This window comes from Panthera pardus, unplaced genomic scaffold (assembly GCF_024362965.1).
Source record: "Panthera pardus isolate Hobbes unplaced genomic scaffold, ASM2436296v1 HiC_scaffold_12, whole genome shotgun sequence".
Taxonomy (NCBI): domain Eukaryota; kingdom Metazoa; phylum Chordata; class Mammalia; order Carnivora; family Felidae; genus Panthera; species Panthera pardus.
In genome coordinates this window covers 58,153,826-58,174,282 of record NW_026526677.1, presented here as the reverse complement: position 1 = coordinate 58,174,282, position 20,457 = coordinate 58,153,826, and the positions used below count along the sequence as shown (strand labels likewise).

The following is a 20,457-nucleotide window of genomic DNA, read 5'->3' as shown; positions in this document are numbered from 1 at the left end:
GAGCACAAGGTTGTATTATCGGTCTGCGTGTCCCCCAGACCAGTGCTGGGTCAGGAGACGATCTGTAACGTATGATTCCTCTTGACCTGGCTCTTCTGGTTGTCTCACCCTCACATTCCCCCCAGACATGTGCCAAAGGCCTGGCAGCTGCCTCAGCCTACTGTGGGGGATGGGGCCGTGCAAAATTACAGCCACTGAAAGAGGCCGGCGTGACCTCAGCAGCTAGGTTTCATCATTCTGAAATCATGCTCCTGGCCTTAGTCAGAGGCAGAGAGGTGGGGAGGAGAGGGTGGGAAAGCAGAGCGGGTGGCAGTAGGTTTGGGCGAGGTGCCGGGGCTGAAGGAGAAAGCAGCTGGCACCAGCAGGGGGTGAGACTCCAGCTTGGCTTGCATCCATCATGCTGTGTGACCTCAGGCCAGATCCTTGCCCATTCTGGGTCTCTCTGGGCAGCATGGGTCCTTGGTGCTGTTCCCAAGGCCTGTCCCCGGTGGAACCTCCTTATGGAGGTAAGAACCCTGGGATCTGCTGGTCATTCCTGTGCATGTGGCTCTTTGTGGACAGTAGGAGCCTGTGCCTGGCCTGTCGGGGTTTGGGGCAGGGCTCCAGCAGTAGGCTGCTCCATTGGATCCACATTTCCCGCAAAGTCATGCCTTTGTGAGGCACATGAAGCTAACTGGCTTCTGTCAGGGCCAAACCTATACAGATGTTTCTAAGCTTTGGGTTACCTAGCTCACACTACCCAGGCGTGTTCCATTTGCATTCTGCATCCTTGTCCAGTCTTTTAAGCAGCAGTGTCTGGGTGAGGCCGAATACCTTAATTTGCTAGGGCTGCCATTAGTAAGTACCACAGACTGGGGAGCTCAAACAATAGAAGTATATTTTCTCACAATTCTGGAGACTAGAAGTCCAAGATCAAAGTGCTGGTAGGGCTGGTTTCTTCTGAGGCGTCTCTTTGGCTTGTACGTGGCCACCTTCTCACCTTGGCTTCACATGGTCTTTTCCTCTGTGTGTCCTAACCTCCTCTTAAAAGAACACCCAGTCATGGTGGCCCAGCCCGTGATTTCGTCGAACTCAATTACCCCCTTTAAAGGCTCTATGTCCAAATACAACCACATTCTGAGGGGTAGTACTTCAATATACGAATTTTGAGGGGGACACAATTCAGCCCGTAACACTGGGCTTTGGAATTGCTCGCGGAGTTTTTTTCTAAATGCAGCTGTCTAGGCCCGTCTCCAGAGCTTCTGAGGGTAAACTCCATGAAGGCGGGCCAGGGGCTTGCCCACTACTGTATCCCTACCGCCTAGAACGGTGTCTGGCACGTGCAAAAATATTTGTGGAACGAAAGGATGACTTAATAAGCTTGGGATGGGGCCCACGTGTTTGTCATGTACAAAGTTCCACAGTTGATTCTGATTCATCTAGGGGTGGCATCCCCTCGAGATATGATTGGGTTTCATCTTTCCTGTTGCTGGATGGGAAGCCTAAGGCTCAGCAAGGAGCGCTCACTTTGGCAGCACATATGCTAAAGTTTGAAGGAGACAGAGATTAGCATGGCCCCCGTGCAAGGGTGACACGCCAAGGTTCAGTAAGAAAAAGGAATACTGGGCCTGGCGCTCCAAAGAATGTGGGCTCTTTGGGTCTGCCCCAGCACCCCTCCAGGACGCCCAGGACACGAGGGAAAAGGGAAAGCGGGACCTAATGCTGCCTTTTGTACCTCTTTATCTAGCTCTTCATTGCATCCTTTGTAATATCCTTTCTAATAAACTGGTAAACAGCAGTGTTTCTGAGTTTTGTGAGCTGCTCTACCAAATTAATTGAACCCGAAGAGGAGGTTGCGGGAACCTCCAATTTATAACCAGTTGGTCAGAAGCACAGGTGGCCGTAGTCTCGTGAGACCGAGCCCTTAACTCATGAGATCTGATGGTATCTCCAGGTAGACAGCATCAGAATTGACTTAATGGCAAGCTCAAGCCCCACATCGGGCTCATCACTGATGGTGCAAGGCCTGCTTGGGATTCTGTCTCTCTCTCTCTGCCCCTCCTGCACTCTCTCTCTCTCTCTCCCTCTCAAAAATAAATAAACTTAAAAAAAAAAAAAAGAATTGACTTAATGGCTTGGTGGTGTTGGAAAATACACATTGGACCTGCCTTCAGCACCCTTCACATATGGCCCCTGCCAACCCCCAGCCTCACCCACCCTCACCCCTGCCCAGCCTATGGTTTAAACCACATGAAATCCAGCACCATTCCCTGATCCTGTCAAGCCACCTACCTTCTCATCTTAGCATGGGCTTCCTGGAATGCCTTTCCCTGCCTTGTTTGCCTAGGAAATGTCTCCTCAAGCTACTCTGGAGCTCGAGGCCTTCTCTGACTGCCGAGGCTGGGGGTCAAGGGGCATCTTCTGGGCCTGTAGAGTCCCCTGTCCTGCCTTCATATCATATGCTGATCACACTGGGGACAAATGCCCATTCTGATGCTGCCTCCACCAGACTGGGACCACCTGAGTGCAGGGCTGAGTCAGTTAGTATCTATGTCCTGATGCCTCGCCCAAAGCAGGGCTCTGAGTCTGAGTCCTCAGCAAGATTTCAGGGATTAAAGAATGAATGCTGAGGGGAAGAACAAATGCTCCAGAGGCAACCAGAGGAGGAATAGGAGAAGCTCCAAAACAGGGTCTCAATGCAAGAATCATTTTTCAAAAGGTGACATTCTTCCTATGGCCGCACATCACCATTAGTGGCAGAACTGGGCTTGCTGTTGCAGCTCCTGACCTCACCTTCACCTCCCCTACATCCCAGCCCCACTCAGGCCTACGGAGTGTCCGTGAGGTGGCCTGGCATGGCAGGTGAGCTCTTGGAGCTGGCCAGTGCACAGTAGAGGCTGGGAAGCAGAATCTTAGCCTTAGGTGGAGACCTCAGGCCGGTTGGGCTGGCCAGGAAGCTCAGAGAGGTAAGAGAGCAGTGGCCCCAAGGAGAAGAGACTGGAAAATACCAGTAATGGGGAGGGATGGAGGGGTGGGGAGAGATGGACAGCTGGGAGGCCAGAGAGACTCGACTTCTCAGCACCATTGTTCGGCCTCAGAGAAGCTCCCCTGATGTGACCTTTCGGCAAGTTCCTGCCTCTCTGGGCCTCAGGGTCTTAAACTGAAAATGGGGGCAGGCAGGCTGGACTAGATGGTCATTAATGTCTTCTCTAGCCCAGGCCAAGAAGATCTGGGAGAAGTGTAGCTGCCTTAAAGGTGCCATTTGAAAGGACTGTCTCCAGGCTGGCACACAAACTCTAGGGACTCACATCTAGCCAGGCATTGGGGGAATGTGTCTCTGGGCCTGGAAAGAACTGGAAGCAGCCTCCCCTCACCTCCTGCTCTGGACTTGGCTCGCAGTTCTGGCAGGCCCAATGCGGCCCTCAGCTCTAATGAGGCTGGCCACCTGGGGAGCCATAGAAACCCAGCCTGGCCTATTTTGTGGTGAAGCCATGGTCACTTCTCTGCCTAACCCTGAAGTGATGCTCCTGAATGTGGCCTGGGGGCTGGCAGCACCCTTCATGGGCCACCTGGGACTCGAAGGAGTACATCTGGTTGGGTGGGGACTGAAGGAAGCTCCAAGCCGCAGGGGCTGAGGGACCAAGTCCTGGGCCATGTGGACAACCCTTGTTGGCCCTGCACGCCCTGAGTCCCGCCCCACCAGGACAGGGCCTGCTGTCCTGGGCCTTTGCCTGCAACTATTCCCTGAGCCATGATTTCTGATTCAATTGGTGAAGACAGGCCTCCTGGGATGAGCCAGTTGGCCCCCCTCTGTTATTTGCTTCTTAAAGTTGGAAAAACTACGTTGTGCACCTGGCAGTACTTGCTGCTGCTGCGTTTTTTTTTCTTTCTTTCTTTCCTTTTTTTTTTTTCTTCAAGAAACAGAAAGTAACCCCTGTGCTTACTGCAACCAAATCCATTTTATTGGCCTTCTGCATCTCCCACTGCAGTAATAATAACCCCTTACATTTGATGAGTCTTTTACGGCTTACAAAGCACTTTCTTATCCATTCTCCCTTTTGGTCCATGCAATGGTTTTGGAAAAGAGGGCTGGCATTATTATCCCTGATTACAGGTGAAGAAACTAAGCCTCTGATAGTAAGATCAGCTGCCCAAGGTCACACAGCAAAATGGAGCAGAAGCAAAGAACCTGGGTCCTCTGACCCAAGTCCGTGGTTCTTTCCCCAGCACCACACACCCCTCATGCCACTTGAATGACCAGGGTCATAGACACCTTCTTTTAGAAACAAGGGCAGAAGGTTCAGCTGCCCCCACTCTGCTCTTATTTCTGAACTTTTTCCTTGGTGAAATTAACCATCACCTCTCCTTACCTAACACCTCTAAGACAATAGCTCTCACATCTGTACTTCCCTCTGGGACCTGAGAGCTTTAGATCTTACCCTGACTCTCCAGGTCTCTTTAATGTTCCCACCTGCCTCTCACCCATTTTAGAAAACTCAGCTTTACCTTAGTTTCATGTTTCTTTCATCTTCTAAATCCGGTTGGCATGGGCATTTTACTTAATTATTTTATTTTACTTTATTTTTTTCTTTTTGAGAGAGAGAGACAGCACAAGAGGGGGAGAGAGGCAGAGGGAGAGAGAATCTTAAGCAGGCTCCATACTCAGCACAGAGCCAGACACGGGGCTTGATCCCATGCCCTGGGATCATGACCCAAGCCAAAATCAAGAGGTTGGTCACTCAACCGAGACACCCAGGCACCCCAGTATTGTATTTAATTTTTAATTAAGTCATTTATTCTTTCAGGAAATACTAATTGTATGCTATACATTTACAGTCTATTCTGTATCCCTCTGTCACACAATATTTAGCCTTGTGTGTCCGGCTTCTTTTCCTTAGTGTAATGTTTATACGGTTCATCCATGGTGTAGCATGTGTAAGACTTGTCCCTTTCTATGGCTGAGTAATATTCCTTTGTATGGATGTACCACTTATTTATCTGTTCATCAGTTCATGGACACTTGAGTTGTTTCTACTTTTTGGCTATTATGAAAAATGCTGCTACAAACATTTGTGTACATGTTTTTGTATGGGCATATGCTTTATTTCTTTGGGGTATATACCCAGGAGTAGAATTCCTGGGTCATATGGTAACTATAAGCTGCAAAACAGCCTTCAAAAATGGTTGCACTATTTTACATTCCCACCAGCAGGGTATGAGGGTTTCAGTTTATCCACATCCTCACTGACATTTGTTATCCTCTCTCTTCTTTATTATAGCCATTCTGGTGGGTATAAAGTGGTTTATCATTGTTATTTTGATTTGCATTTCTCTAATGACTAATGATGCTGAGCACTTTTTTCATGTTTTATTGGCCATTTGTATGTATTCTTTGGAGAAATGTCTGTTCAGATCCTTTGCCTGTTTTTCAGTTGGATTATTGTCTTTTTACCGTTGACTTGTGATAGTTCTTTATGTATTCTGGACACCATTCCCTTATCAGATAAATGATTTGCAAATATTTTCTCCCATTTGGTGGTCTTTTCATTTCCTGAGAATGTCCTTCAAAGTCCACTTTACCTACCGTTTCTTTTGTCACTTATCCTTTGGGTGTTCAAGAAGGCTTGGTCTAACCCTAAATTGCAAAGATTTACCCCTGTCTTCTTTGAAGAGTTTTATAGCATCAGTTATTACATTTAGGTCTACGGTACATTTTGAGTTCAATGTTTTTATTAAAAAAAAATTTTTTTTGATTGTGGTAAAATATCCATAACATAAAATGTACCATCCTGACCATTGTAGAGTGTACAGTTTGGTAGTTTTAAGTACATGCATGTTGTCGTGCGACTAATCTCCAGAACTTTTCATCTTGTGAAATTAAAACTCTATACTCATTAAAGAATTCCCCTTTCCCCCTATCTTTAGCCCCTGTTGATTTAATTTTTATGTATACTGTTTAAGAAATGGGCTTATCTTTATTCCTTTGCATGTGGATATCCAGTTGTTCCAGCACCGTTTGTTGAAAAGACTATTCTTTTTCCATGAATTGTCTTGGCACTCTTGTCAAACATCAATTGACCACAAATATATAAGGGTTTAGTTCTGGACTATCAATTCTGTTCCACTGATCTATATGTCTATCTTTATGCCAGTATCAGACTGTTATGATTACTGTATCTTTGTAGTAAGGTTTTAAATCAAGAAGTATCAGTCCTCCAACTTTGTTCTTTCTTTTCAAAATCGTTTTGGCAATGTTTGGTCCTTTGCACTTCTATGTGAATTAGGATTAGATTATCAATTTTGGGAAAGAAAAAAAAAAAAGCCAGCTTGGATTTTGATAGAGAGTGCATTAAATCTGTAGATTAACATAGGGAGTATTGCCATCTTCACAGTATTAAGTTTTTTGACTCATGAACATGGAATATCTATTTATTTAGGTCTTCTTTCTTTCAACAATATTTTGTGAGGTTCCAAATATAAGTTTTGCACTTCTTTAGTTAAATTGATTCCTGTTCTTTGTGACACTATTCTAAGTGAAATTTTCTCTTTTTTTAAATGTTTGTTTATTTATTTTTGAGGTGGGAAGAGACAGAGAAAGAGGGAGTCAGAGAATCCCAAGCAGGCTCCACATGGTCAGTGCAGAGCCCGATGTGGGGCTCAAACTCATAAACCAAACTGTGAGATCGTGACCTGAGCTGAAATCAAGGATCAGAAGCTTAACTGACTGAACCACCCATGTGCCCTCTAAATGAAATTTTCTAATTTCATTTTTAGATTGTTGCTAATCTGTAGAATATAATTGGCTTTGTATTGGTTTTGTATATTGATCTTGCTGAACTTTTGTATGTTGGTCTTGCTGATTAGGTCTAATTGTTTTTTAGTGGATTCCTTACGATTTTCTACATAGGAGAGCATGCCATAGAACTAGTTTTACTTCTTCCTTTCCAGCATGGATGTCTTTTATTGCTTTTTCTTGCTTAATTGCCCTAGCTAGAACTTCCAATACAATGTTAAATAGAAGTAGTAAGAGCAAGACATCCTTGTCTTATTCTTGACCATATAGGAAAAGCTTTGTCTTCCACCATTAAGTATGATGTTAGCTGTGGGTTTTCATAGATACCTTTTATCAAGTTCAGGAAGTTTCCTTCTATTTTTTTTCTATTAAAAATTTTTTTTGAGTTTTTAAAATCAAGAAACAGTGTTGGACTTTGTTAAATGTTTTTCCTGACTCTATTGAGATGATCGTGTGGTTTATGTGTTTTATTGATAAGGTATGTAATATTAATTGATTTTCAGATGTTAAACCAATCTTACATTCCTGGCCTAATTTCACTTGGTCAGAATGAATAATCCATTTTATATGTTGCTGGATTCAGTTTGGTAGTATTTTGTTGAAGATTTTTGCATCTGTATTCATCAGTAACATTTGTGGTTTTCTTTTCATGTCTTTGGTTTCTGGTATCAGAGTAACAATGACTTCATAGAATGAGTTGAGAAGTGTTTTCTCCTCTTCTAATTTTTGGAAGAGTTCGTGAAGAATTGGTATTAAATCTTCTTTAAATGTTTGGTAGAGTTCGTTCCTTTTTATTGCTGAATTGTATTCTACTACATGAATATTAACTTGTTTATCCATCACCTGTGGATGTTTGGGTTGTTTCCAGTTTTGAAATAAAGCCACTATGGACATTATAAATCTTTCTATGGACATATGTTTTCATTTTCTTGGGAAAATATTTACAAGTGGAATTGCTGGGTCATTTGGTAGGTGCATGTTAACTTTATGGAAAGTTCCAGACTAATTTCAAAGTGGTTGCATCACTACACTTTATACTCCCACCAGCAATGTATTTTGCTTACTGCACTATCCTTACCACATTAGACATGGCATGTCTTTGATTTTAGCCATTCTAGTGTACATGTTGTGATATCTCAATATTTTTATTTACATTTTGCTGATGAATAATGATATTAAACACATACTCACGTGTATGTTGGACATTTGTATATCTTCCTTTGTACAGAGTCTGTTCATGTCTTTTGCTCATTTTTTAATTGGATTTTAATTGGGTCTTCTTACTGATTTGTAGGAGTTGCTTACATATTCTAGATAGAAATCCTTTGTCAAACGTATAGGCATAGAGAAAATTTACTCTATGGCTCTTCTACTTATTTTCCTAATGGTGTCTTTTGAGAAGCTTTAAACTTTAAGTTTTGATGAATTCTATTTTATTGATTTTTCTTTTATGATTACTGCTTTCTGGATCCTAAGAAATATTTGCCTATCCAAAGATCATGAAAATAATCTTCTAGAAAAAATTTTCACAGCCAATTTTCTTAGCACTGAATGTTGAACAGACTTTTCTTTCCACATTGAATTGATTTTGCTTTTTAGATAAAAAACAATTAACTACTATTTCTAGACTCTAACTATTCTGTCCCATTGGTCTGTCTTTTATATCTTCATGCCAGTACCACAGTGTCTTGATTACTGTAGCATTCTTGTAAGCCCAGAAATCAGGTAATGTAAATTCTTCACCTCTGTCTTATTTCAAGACTGCTTATTCTAGATCTTTTATATTTCCATATAAATTTTAGAACTTGTTGGTTTCTAAAAAAAAAAAAAAAAAAAAAAAGAACTGCTAGAAATTTGGTATTGCTTTGAACCTATTAATCAATTTGGGGAAAATTGACAAGTTAACAATATTGTGTTCTTCCAATCCATGAACATGGTATATTTCTCTGTTAATTTTCAGTTTCTTTAATTCCTCTCTTCAGTGTTTTGTAGTTTTTAGTGTTGAGGTCTTGCACATATTTTGTGCAAATATTTTATGTTTTCAATGCTATCATAAATAGCATTAAGTTTTATTTTCCAATTGCTTATTGCTAGTATATGTAAATACAATTGATTCTTATATGTTAACCTGATATCCTGTCACTTTACTAAATTCACTTATTAGCTTAAGTAGTTTTTTTCTTTATTTTTGGTAGATTTCTTAAGTTTTTCTATGTCATGCTCTTTGAAAATAAGGAAAATTTTACTTTTTTTGATTTGTATGTCTTTTAAGTTACTTTTCTTGTTTTATTGCATTGGCTAGAACCTCCAATAATATAATATTGAATGAATTGATGATGGTAGATATCATTGCCTTGATCCCAAACTTAGTGGGAAAGTGTTCAATATTTCACTATAAAGTATCATATTTAGCCATAGAATTTTTATAGATCCTGCTTTACAGATTGAGGGTGTTTTGTTCTATTTCAATGTTTTGGAAAGTTTTTTTTTTTCTTTTTTATCAAGAATAGGTGTTAAGGGGTGCCTTGCTGGTTCAGTTGGAAGAGCATGTGGCTTTTGATCTTGGGTTGTGTGTTCAAGCCCCATGCTGGGTGTAGGTATTACTTAAATATACTTTAAAAAAGAATAAGGGTTAAAATACAAATGGTTATCTTCCATGCATACTTAAAAAGAACAAGCATTATGCAATTATCAAGGGTTCTGTTCTGCAAATGTCAATCAGGTCAAATTTGTTAAGGTTTCTAAAGTCTCATATATTATCGTTTTGAGTGCTTCCCCCCGCCCCCCATATGTGGGTCATACTTTCCATTTCTTTGCATATCTCCTTTTTAAATCTTGTTAGGTAATATATTCTAGCAATTCTGAAGTCTGATATTTTCTCCCTAGGGGCTATTGTTGCTTTTGCTTGTTTGGTAACTTGCCTGGACTAAATCTGTGGAGTCTGCAGTGTGCAGTCACTGATGTCTTTCTTGTTTCTTTAATTCTTGTGTTTATGTTTAAGTCTTGATTGCCTCTGATTCTGCATGGCTAATTAGCTGGCCAATGACTGGTGAGAGGTTCTGTTCAAATACACTGAGCCCATAAGACTTACACCTTCTTCAGTGGCTGTGTGATGAATCTAATGTGTGGGTTAGAGAATACATTCAAAATTCAGGCAGTTTATAAGTCTGCCACAGTTTTTACTTTCTGGTGGACACTATCATGTTCCTCTACCTGTCTGTATGCCCTCAAGTTCTACCAGCAATATGTGGATAGCCAGGGCACTCTGGTCAGTCCTGCTCATGTGCTTTGCCATAGATATGTGGGAACTTATCAAGACCGACTATGGCTATCTCATTCCCTGTGTATCCCTATTAAATTTCTGGTCCCTTGCTTGCCTCAACCAGGACCTCAACCTCAAGCTAGCTGAGTTGTTGGCCTTCCCTGTTTGTTTTGTCACTGAGATTGCTATTGTTTCTTTCAGTGCCCCTGGGCATGGGGTTTTTCAAATCAAGTAAGCTCCTTCCCAAAATAAAGACATAGTTTTCCATGGCTTACATCTCTATGTAGAACAATTACTGTGTTAACCTTGAGCTGGGGTGGTAGTGTGGGGGAAAAAGGTTAGTTAGGAGCAGCCACCGGCTAAGACATCACAGACTGCCACTGTTCTTCCCAAAGGTTCAGTAGTTTTTCATGAATGAATGCTTCTAAATTTATTGTAAGCCTTTGATCACTTTTGTTTTTGACAATTTCATATAGTTTTAATGTTTTGGGTTTTTGATTTTTGTTTTTTTAAAGAGGATTTTTTGAGCTCCTTACTCTGCCATTCCAGAAGTCCTGCCCCATCATTCTATATCCATCTAAATTGTGGATTTATCCACTACTTTTTTCAGTTCTGTTAGTTTTTAATTCATGCATGAATACAGCTGCCCTAAACATCCAGGTGTATGTTTTTGTGCAGACATAAGATATTTGTGTGGACATGTTTTCATTTCATTTGGGTAAACATCAAAGAGCACAGTTACTGGATTATCTGGTAAGACTGTTCAGTTTTGTAAGAAACTTTCTTCAAAAATGGCTGTACTGTTGGGGAGCCTGGGTGGCTCAGATGGTTGAGCGTCCAACTCTTACTTTCTGCTCAAGTCATGATCTCACGGTTTGTGAGTTCAAGCCCCACATCAGGCTCTGTGCTGACAGCATGGAGCCTGTTTGGGATTCTCTCTTACCCTCTCTTTCTGCCCCTCCCCACCCCTCAAATAAAGGAATAACTTTAAAAAAAATAAAACAAACAAAAAGCAGTGCTGTACCATTTTGTATTCCCACCAGCAGTGAATGAGAGTTCCTAATGTTCCACATGTTCACCAGCATTTGGTGTTGTCAGTATTTTGGATTTTGGCCACTCTAATAGACGTATGGTGGTATCTCATTGTTATTTTAATCTATAAGTTCCTAATGATATATGACGTGGAACATCTTTTCATATGTTTGTCTTGTGTATTATCTTCTTTGGTGAGGCATCTAAGTCTTTTGCCCATTTTTTTAAATTGGATTTTCTTATTGGTGAGTTTTAAAAGTTCTTCATATATTTTGAGTAAGTCTTATATCAGATTTATCTATTGCAAATATTTTCTCTCAGCCTGTGACCTTTTTTTCTCATTCTCCTAACAATATCTTTCACGAAACAGAAGTTTTTAATGAAGTCCATCTTATCAAGTCTTTCTTTCACTGATTGTGCTTTTAATGTTTTGATGTTAAAAAGTAATTGCCATACCCAAGGTCATCTAGGTTTTCTATGTTATCTTCTAGGAGTTTTACAGTGCTGTATTTTATTTATGTCTATGATCCATCTTTCCATCTTGAGTTTATTTTTGTGAAGGGTATAAGGTGTATGTCTAGATTCTTTTGTTTGGCATGTGAATGTCCACTTGTTCCAGCACCATTTGTTGAAAAGACTGTGCTCCATTATACTGCATTTGCTCCTCTGTCAATAATCAACTTATTTACATTTAAAATTAAATTTACATTTATGTGGGTCTACTTTGGGACTCTGTGTGCTGTTCCACTGATCTATTTGTCTATTTTTTCACCAACATCACACTGTATTGATTACTATAGCTTTATAGTTAAGTGTTGGAATCAGGTAGTGACTCTGAACTTTGTTCTTCTTCAACATTGTGTTAGCTATTCTGGACCTTCTACTTCTCTTTATAAACTTTAGAACTGGTTTGTCCATGTCTACAAAATAAATAACTTGCTTGGATTGGGACTGGGATTGCATCAAATTTATAGATCAAGCAGTGAATTAAAAAATTGTTATATTCTTCAGTTCTATAATTTCTTTTTTATAATTTCTGGTTCCCTGTTGAGATTTTTCCTCATTATACTTTTCTCTAATGCCTCGAACATGTTTATAACTAATTTAAGCTCATTATCTGCTAACTCCAAACATTAATGTCACTTATGGGTCTGTTTCTACTAAATTATTTTTCTTCTGATTATGAGTCACATTTTTCTGTTTCTTTGCAGGTCTATTAATACTTTATTTTGTGCTGGACACTATGGATGCTACATTGTTGAGTGTGGATTTTGTTGTCTTCCTTAATAGGGTGTTGAGTTTTGTTCTGGCAGGCAGATAACTTACTTGAGGATGAATCTGATCCTTTTGAGGCTAGTTTTAAAGCTTGTACATCTAGAGTAGCATTTACTCTAGGGTTAGATTTTCCCTATGCTTAAGGCTTGGAATTTCTGAGAGCTCTACTGGATGCTTGGAGTGCTCAATGAGATCTCTATATTCTAGCTAGTTATAATTTAAACATACCTCAGTTCTCTGTATGCAGTGGTAGTTTAGCTTACACTTTTCCAGCAGTTGTTCTCTGCCTGGCCTTATGGATTATCTACCTATCTATGTGTATAGGACACCTATGTATATTTCTGGACCTCCTTTTCTATACAGCTCCATTCTTTCTGAAACCCTGCCCTGCAAATTTCAGCTGCCTTGGTAGTCCTGAACTATTTCCTCATCTTAGCAAATGTTCTGTTTGGCTTGCACTTCCCTGCATCAGGATCTAGAAAATGCCTCCAAATTGGGTCATAATGAAGCACGCCACATTTGTTTTCTTTCTATTCAGGATCAAACTCCTACTCTGCCTGTTGTCCAATGTCTGAAAACAATTATTTCATGTGTGGTATCCAAATTTACAGTTGTTTGTGGTGGGAGGGCTGATTTAGTATCAGTTACTCTGCATGACCCTCTTTTTTCCTGTCAAAATCAGGCTAATAGCCACTTTAAAATATTATTAAGATAAAAAGAAATAATATATATGAATTCCTGATAGTGCCTGGAGCATTTGCAGAAGCTCCACAAATGACTGCCATCTATTACTGTGGTTTTGGTATAATGTGTTAAAATCTGTATTGGGCAGATGTAATTGAAAAGGCTAACAGGCAAGCAACACAGATGGGTCAAAAATCATACTTGAAGCCTCAGGTCTCACCATCACACGCAGCAAAAATTCAGCAGCAATGGCATAGCCTGTAGGCTTTGGAGTGTCCTAACCAGCTACTGACATGCTCAGCTAAAGGACAGTGTCCTTGGAGCCAAGGACCAGGCGAAGGCCATTGTTCACAATAAGAAATGAAAGTGAGAACATCAAGCACAATGACGGCAGTGTGATCTAGTGGAACGAATACACAGGCTTTGGAGTCAAACGGGCCCGAATTTCAGTCCCAGATGTGTTATTCGACTTTAGGTAGGCAACATAATCTCATCTATAAAATAGGGAATAATGTATACCTTGCAGGGTTGTTCTGAATATAAGAGATACTATATGTAAAGTCTCCAGCATTTGGGTGACATGTAATCACTACTATTATCTCTATCACCTGGCTATATCACTTTCTTGCTTAATAACTTTCCTTGTTTTCTTATTTCCCTTAAGAAAAAATCCAAACTCCCGGGGTGCCTAGGTGGCTCAGTCAGTTAAGCATCCAACTCTTGATTTTGGCTCAGGTCATGATCTCACCATTTGTGATTTTGAGCCCCACATTGAGCTCTGTGCTAATAGCATGGAGCCTGCTTGGGATTCTGTCTCTCTCCTTCTTTCTCTGCCCCTCCTCTGTTCTCTCTCTCTGTCAAAATATATAAATAGACATTAAAAAAAAAAATCGGGGTGCCTGGGTTGCTCAGTTGGTTAAGCATCCAACTTCGGCTCAGGTCATGATCTCACAGTTCGTGAGTTTGAGCTCCGTGTCGGGCTCTGTGCTGACAGCTCGGAGCCTGGAGCCTGCTTCTGATTCTGTCTACCTCTCTCTCTGCCCCTTCTCCACTCAGGTTCTGTCTCTCTCTGTCTCTCAAAACTAAAAAAGAAAAGAAAAGAAAAAATCCAAACTCCCTAATATGCCTTAGAAGACTCTCCATGGCCTGACTTCCTTTGACCTCTTCAGCCTTCAATCTTAATACTCCGAGATTCTTTGACTCTCACTTCAGCCACACTGAACTACTTTCTTAACCTATCCAGTCCTTTACATTGCTTTTATCTCTGTATGAAACATTATTCCCATCCTCCACTTGGCTTACCAATTTAGACATCACTTTATTCATTCATTCTTTTGTTGATTCATTCATCAAATGTTTATGGGAGACCCATCATGTAGCAGGTACTGGGATACAGCAGTGAACAAGGTGTATACATCTCTGTCCTCATTGAATTTACCCTGTAGCTTTACCATATCCACCAAAGCTAGCCATGGGGGGTGGAGGGGGGCTGCTATATACTTTCATGATGCCCTGTATTTCTCTTCTTATAGCCCTTCTCTTAGTATTTTGTAATTGCTTATAACTTATAGTTAACTGTCACTAGATTGTAAGATCTGTGGAGACATGAACCATGTTGTCCTAATCTTCATTTCCACTGCCTAGCACATTAAATATGTGTTGAATCAACAGTAAAATACTGTTAGCTAAAAACTGAAAACTCAGCTTGGCTCTGAAACATTCCCAGAGCATCTACTCCATGCAAGGCACTGTAGAAGATGAAGATATGGGCCCATCACACCAGCCCAAGTGCGGATAACAACCACCAAGATCTCTCTTAGGCCTGTGTCCCCACTTGCTAAGCTAACAAGCACATACTGATATTCCTTTGATTCTGCTGGCAGTGAGAACTCACCGTTGCTCTCCACACCCCCCCCCCCCCCCCCAGTTTAGCTTCTGCTGGAGAAGAGTTTTCTTTTCTGTGTTAAGGGTTCTTTCAGTTTCAGAGAGCCTACTTAAGTCTGCAGGAACCACACTAAGCTCTGAACAGCAGCAGATGCACACACGAGAGTGCATCCTGTCAGTGAATGAACAGACCCCACATGAGGTACTTTCTGGCTTCCTCCTAGGCCTTTGGGAGTTTCCTGCTTCCCTTGGGTACTGCCATCTCTATAGCTTCATCTTCTTTCCCTAATTAATATTGCCAAAGCCTAGTTGTATTTCCTGTCTCCAAATGAATTAGTATGATTGGGAACTCAGCTTTCCTCAGTTTTGCTTAATAAATTAGATTACCTTGAGGCAGTGAAAAAGTCATTCTCATCTATTGATAATGAGCATCAAAGCTGGTACAATCTCAGGGCAATTGGGCAATATGTGTCAAGAGTACCTTAAGACTTTATATCCTTTGACACAGTAATGCTCTTCCTAGGAATCCATCCTAAGGATAAAAAATGCATCACACATTTGGTTGTAGTTACTCAAAATGCAAGCATAATGCTCAGGAGAAATTTGTCTCTATCAGATTTGCTTAAAGGTTGCTTACGAGACATTCAATTTTCAGATGAGAGTTGTTATTACAAAATATTTAGGTCTAAAATTTAGCCATTTGGAGGATTTGAGAGGAAAAAGAAGCTCTCAATTCTGTAAATGTGGCAGAGTATTGAGAGGAGTGAATAAAATTCCAAAGGGTAAGCTCCACCTCTGACTTGCAAGAGCACCGAACCTCCCTTTCTTCATCTACAAAATGGGGTAATAACTGTTCTATCTCCACTGAACAGGCATGTAAGGAGGGAATCCAACTTTCCCTTTTGTATATAATAGTGAGCTCTCCATAATGATAGGAATTGTCTTTACTGGCCCCTCTTTGCCTTTAGAATGACAAAATCCTTACCACAGCCACAAAGTTCCCAATACTCTGGGCCAGCCAACCTCCCTGTTGGTTACTGTTCCAGCCACACTTTTCCCCAGGGCCTTCACATAAGCTCTTCCCTCTGCCTGAAATCCTGTACCCCTTTTCCTGGCCAACTCCTGCTTATCTGTAAAATCTGAGCTTAAATGTCACTTTCATCAGGGTATCTTCCCAGACTACCCCCAACATGGGTAGGTTCTCCCTATTAATCCTCTCACAGTGCTCTCTGCAGATCCTTTGTAAGGCTCATCACAATGGTCCTTAAATACATGTTTACACCATTATTTATTTGGTTGCCTCTCCCTTTCAAAACTCCATGAGGGCAGGTTCTGTTTCTGACTTGTTCATGACTGTATTTTCAGGGCTTGGCAGAATGCCTAGCACAGAGACCCGAGGTAATTTGTTAAATGAATGAATCCTTATAATCTTAGAGTGCCAGGAACAGAGATCTAATGCCTTCATTTTACAGCCGACAAAACTTAGGCCCAGAGAAGATAAATGACTTTTCCAGGATCATATGGCCAATAAGTGGACAAGGTAGTTTTAGAGTTCATTCATTCATTCATAAATATTTTCTAAGAGCCTACTATGTTCTAGGCACTGTCCTAGGTGCTGGAGTTAGAATGATGGCCAAGACAGCCCCTGACTTCCTGGAATTTACATCATGGTGGAGGAGATGGCCAATAAGCACATAAACAAATAGCACTTATCACTATCTCATACATTATAAATCTACGAAGAAAGAGGTGCTCTGAAGACAAAATCACATAACCAGTAAGGACTCAAACCCATGTTTTCTGCTTCAAAGTACAGGGCTCTTTCCACTACACCACGCCGCTTGCCCTAAGTAAACAAACAAAACCATAATTTATGAGGCTCTCTCAGCTGCCTGTGTGTGTGCTTGGTGGGGTGAAGCCCTCATGCTGTCCATGAAAAAGGGCCAACATCATCAGAAGCAGCAGCTGACTGGCTTGCCTGCTAAAGCAGGTGTCACAGTGTTAGCCAGCCTGGCCTCTGCTGCCTTGAAACTTCACATCTGGCACCTAAAGAGAGAGGGAGTGTGTTTAAATAAGACAGCTATTGACCAAGTGGCTTGAGGAGGGTTGGAGTTGGCTGGTCTCTGGGAATGATGCAAACCACAAGGGGACAGTACTCAGGAGGTGAACAGAGAAAACAGATGGGCTCAAACTGCAGGCATGACTATTGCCTGAGCACCCCATACATCATTGTGGGAGGTTGGGGGAGGTCTCTTCTCTGCTGGAGGTCTGTTTATCTTTTCATTTATAAAGGCGCCCCCTGATGTCTATACTTGGGGAAACAGAATGCACACTCAGACCGCTGGTTTTTCTCTAAATTGCTTCAGGTAGAAACATGGCTGAAACAAGTGTATAGGTTGCACAGCATGACATGGCAGCTCACCTGAAAGACAGGCATGCTGGGAGATCAAAGGGGAGCTCGGACAGGTGGGCAGAATCACAAGGAAGCCCACCAAAACACTGGGTCCATTAGCATTCCCTCCTTGCTTTATCATAACATCATTTTTGATAGTTTAATGTGTTGTCTATAACATAAAGTAGACATTCTAATAAAGGACAGTTGAAAATAAATGATGATGGGGCGTCTGGGTGGCTCGATGGTTGAGCGTCCAACTTCAGCTCAAGTCATGATCTCATGGCTCTTGAGTTTGAGCCCTGCGTTGGGCTCTGTGCTGATGGCTCAGAGCCTAGAGCCTGCTTTGGATTCTGTCTCTCTCTCTCTCTCTCTCTCTCTCTCTCTCTGCCCCTCCCCCACTCATGCTGTCTCAAAAATAAATATTTAAAAAAAGGAAAGAAAATAAATGATGACAATTCACTTTTTTCCACATAGGTTAAAGCCCAAAGCACTGCTCTGAAAATAATAAGTTATCATTTACTGACCAATCACAATAAACCAGGCACTTTTTTATAATCTCTAGTCCTGACAACAATCTTGAAGTAGATATTACCTTCATTTTACAGATGAGCAAACTGAGGTTCAGAGAAGTTAAATGCCTTTCTAGAAGTCACATGGGTAGTTAACAGGCACCCAGCACCAGTCTATCCAACTTAAAAAAAAATTTTTTAATGTTTATTATTTTTGGGAGACAGAGAGAGAGAGAGAGAGACAGAGTGTGAGGGGGGTAAGGGATAGAGGGAGAGGGAGACACAGAATCTGAAGCAGGCTCCAGGCTCTGAGCTGTCAGCAGAGCCCAACGCGGAGCTCGAACCCACGAACTGTGAGATCGACCTGAGCCGAAGTCAGACACTTAACCAACTGAGCCACCCAGGTGCCCCCAGTCTGTCCAACTGTCCAACCAATTTTAAAATCTGGTACTTTCTACAAACCCAAGAAGTGACAACCACTTACCTACCTGATAGCAAAAAACCAACTGCCTGTAGCTGCTCTGCTGCTCCTATAGGCTGAGAAACCATGTAACTCATATCGTGAGCTATGCACAATTCTAAGGGGAAGGGGGCTTCATGCAGTTTTATTCAGGTTGGCTGTTATACTTTAGGGGTGAGCTCTGGGGTTTGCAGCAAAAAACTTACTGCTGGGATAAAAGTATTATCACTGAACGGTCCTGGGTATCATGGCTGTTCAGTGAGTGGCTGATATGCACCCTAATGATATGCAGTACTGCTTACTGTGCTCCGTACCCCTGGAAAACAACCCCTGTCAAGAATGGACAATGATAGGACACTCACAGTCAAATCCCAGCTCTATCATGAACTAACGGGGCAGCCTCTCTGATACTCAATTTCCTAATTCACACAATTGGGCTGATATCTACACCTCACAAAATTATTAGGATTAAATAACAAAGTATATGGAAGCACTTGGTGGGGAATAGGTGTACAATAAATATGACTTTGGATGAATTTAATTGACCATTCTGGGACTATGGGTCATTTTGGCCCAAAGAATTCCAGGGAGATGCAGTAAGTTCCAGATCTAAATCAGAGTTTGTGTTTGTGCGTCAGAGAATGGCCTACATGTATCCTTAGTGGAACTGTGGAACCAATCCCATCTCCATGGTTTAACTAGGACCATGGCTCAGGCAAGAGCCAGAGGATTTCCAAGCTTGAGATGACCCAGCAAAAGGCTAATCATTCTAGATTTGAAGCCACTCCCAATTCTCTCCTGTCATGAGTTTCCAAGGAAATCAAGAAGTCATTTGCCTAAAACTGAACTAAACCTAATTTCATATTATTTTCCTCTGCTTGCTCTATTGCAAGATGCAGGTGCAACTTGGCTCTGACTTATGACCTCCAGGTAATTCTCTCTTCAGTCTACAAAGGGTGATTTTTCTAACATACAATCCAGACAAGTTAAAATTCTTCAGTGGTTTCCTATTGTCCATAGAGTGAAGTCTAACTTCACTGTGATCTGGCCCCTGATCACTTATTTGCCCTCATAGCCCACTGTTCCACCTCTCCTCAATCCGCTTATAATCTCTAAGTACTCCAAGCGTTCTCTTGTGCCTGTGCACCCCTTATGCTGCATGCCCTGTCCTTTCTGCCTGGGATGGCTTCACGTTCTCATTTGGCAAACTCCTATTCTCAAAACCTTAATCTCTAAGGCAGTAGCAGACAACCCTTCCCGGGGCTCACAGCAACTCGTGGCCACATACCTCCCTTACACAGAGAAGGAAGGACATGGTACAGTGGAAGGAATAAAGGCTTCAAGTCAGAAGGCCTAGAGTTCAAATTCTGGCCCTCCAGGCCAACCAGAGGAGAGCGAGCCTCAGTCTCTAGCCTAATGCCCACTGGCATGGTTTTCCTTAGGTAAAGATAGATGCAGGGCATCACAGCAAAGAGTCAGTGACTTGAACCACTGGCAAGATCATCCCTATCTGGGATCAACAATTTAAAGGTGTAATTCATTTTATTTCTTTTGTTCCAACTTCCATGTTCACTCACACACCTATCTGACAGGAAGTCAGCTTCCTATACAGGTTTGCTAATCATAATCATTCAAGTATTCCAGTTCCTCCAATTTTCCACTATAAATTTATTATTAAAGACACATCTCAGGGCTCCTGGCCGACTCAGTCAGTGGAGCATGCGACTATTGATTGTGGAGTCATACATTCAAGCCTCACTTTGGGTGTAGTGATCACTTAAAAAGAAAATCTTAAAAAAAAAAAAAAAAAAAAAAAGACACATCTTATTGGGCAAAGCATTTAAACTCTCTGAGCCTCCCCACCTTCATTTGTAAATGAAAGTGTTGTGAGGATTAGAGAAAGTAAATTTAGATATCTTGCATGAATTTTGGCCCTTGGTAAGCACTCAAGTATTATATTAGCATTATAGCACATTATAAGTATTGGTCTACATCTCTCCCTGCACTAGATAGCTAAATTCCTCAAGGGCAAGAAATTCATCTTTGTATCCCCAGCATCTAGCACAACAGAGCTGGGCACATAGTAACCTTTTAACAAAAGTCTGTGAAATGCACAAACATGCACATGTTTGCCTTTCCAATGATGGTCTGTCCCAGGCAAGCAGAGAACTTGTCATGTGCTTT

General features: G+C 41.5%; 1 non-coding gene across 1 annotated transcript; it reads left to right on the top strand.

Annotated features, from left to right (window-relative positions):
- Nucleotides 1-1,498: 1,498 nt before the first annotated feature.
- Nucleotides 1,499-1,603, top strand: LOC128776304 (U6 spliceosomal RNA). Its single transcript, XR_008421382.1, has one exon. It is a non-coding gene; the product is annotated as a U6 spliceosomal RNA (small nuclear RNA).
- The last annotated feature ends 18,854 nt before the right edge of the window (nt 1,604-20,457 follow it).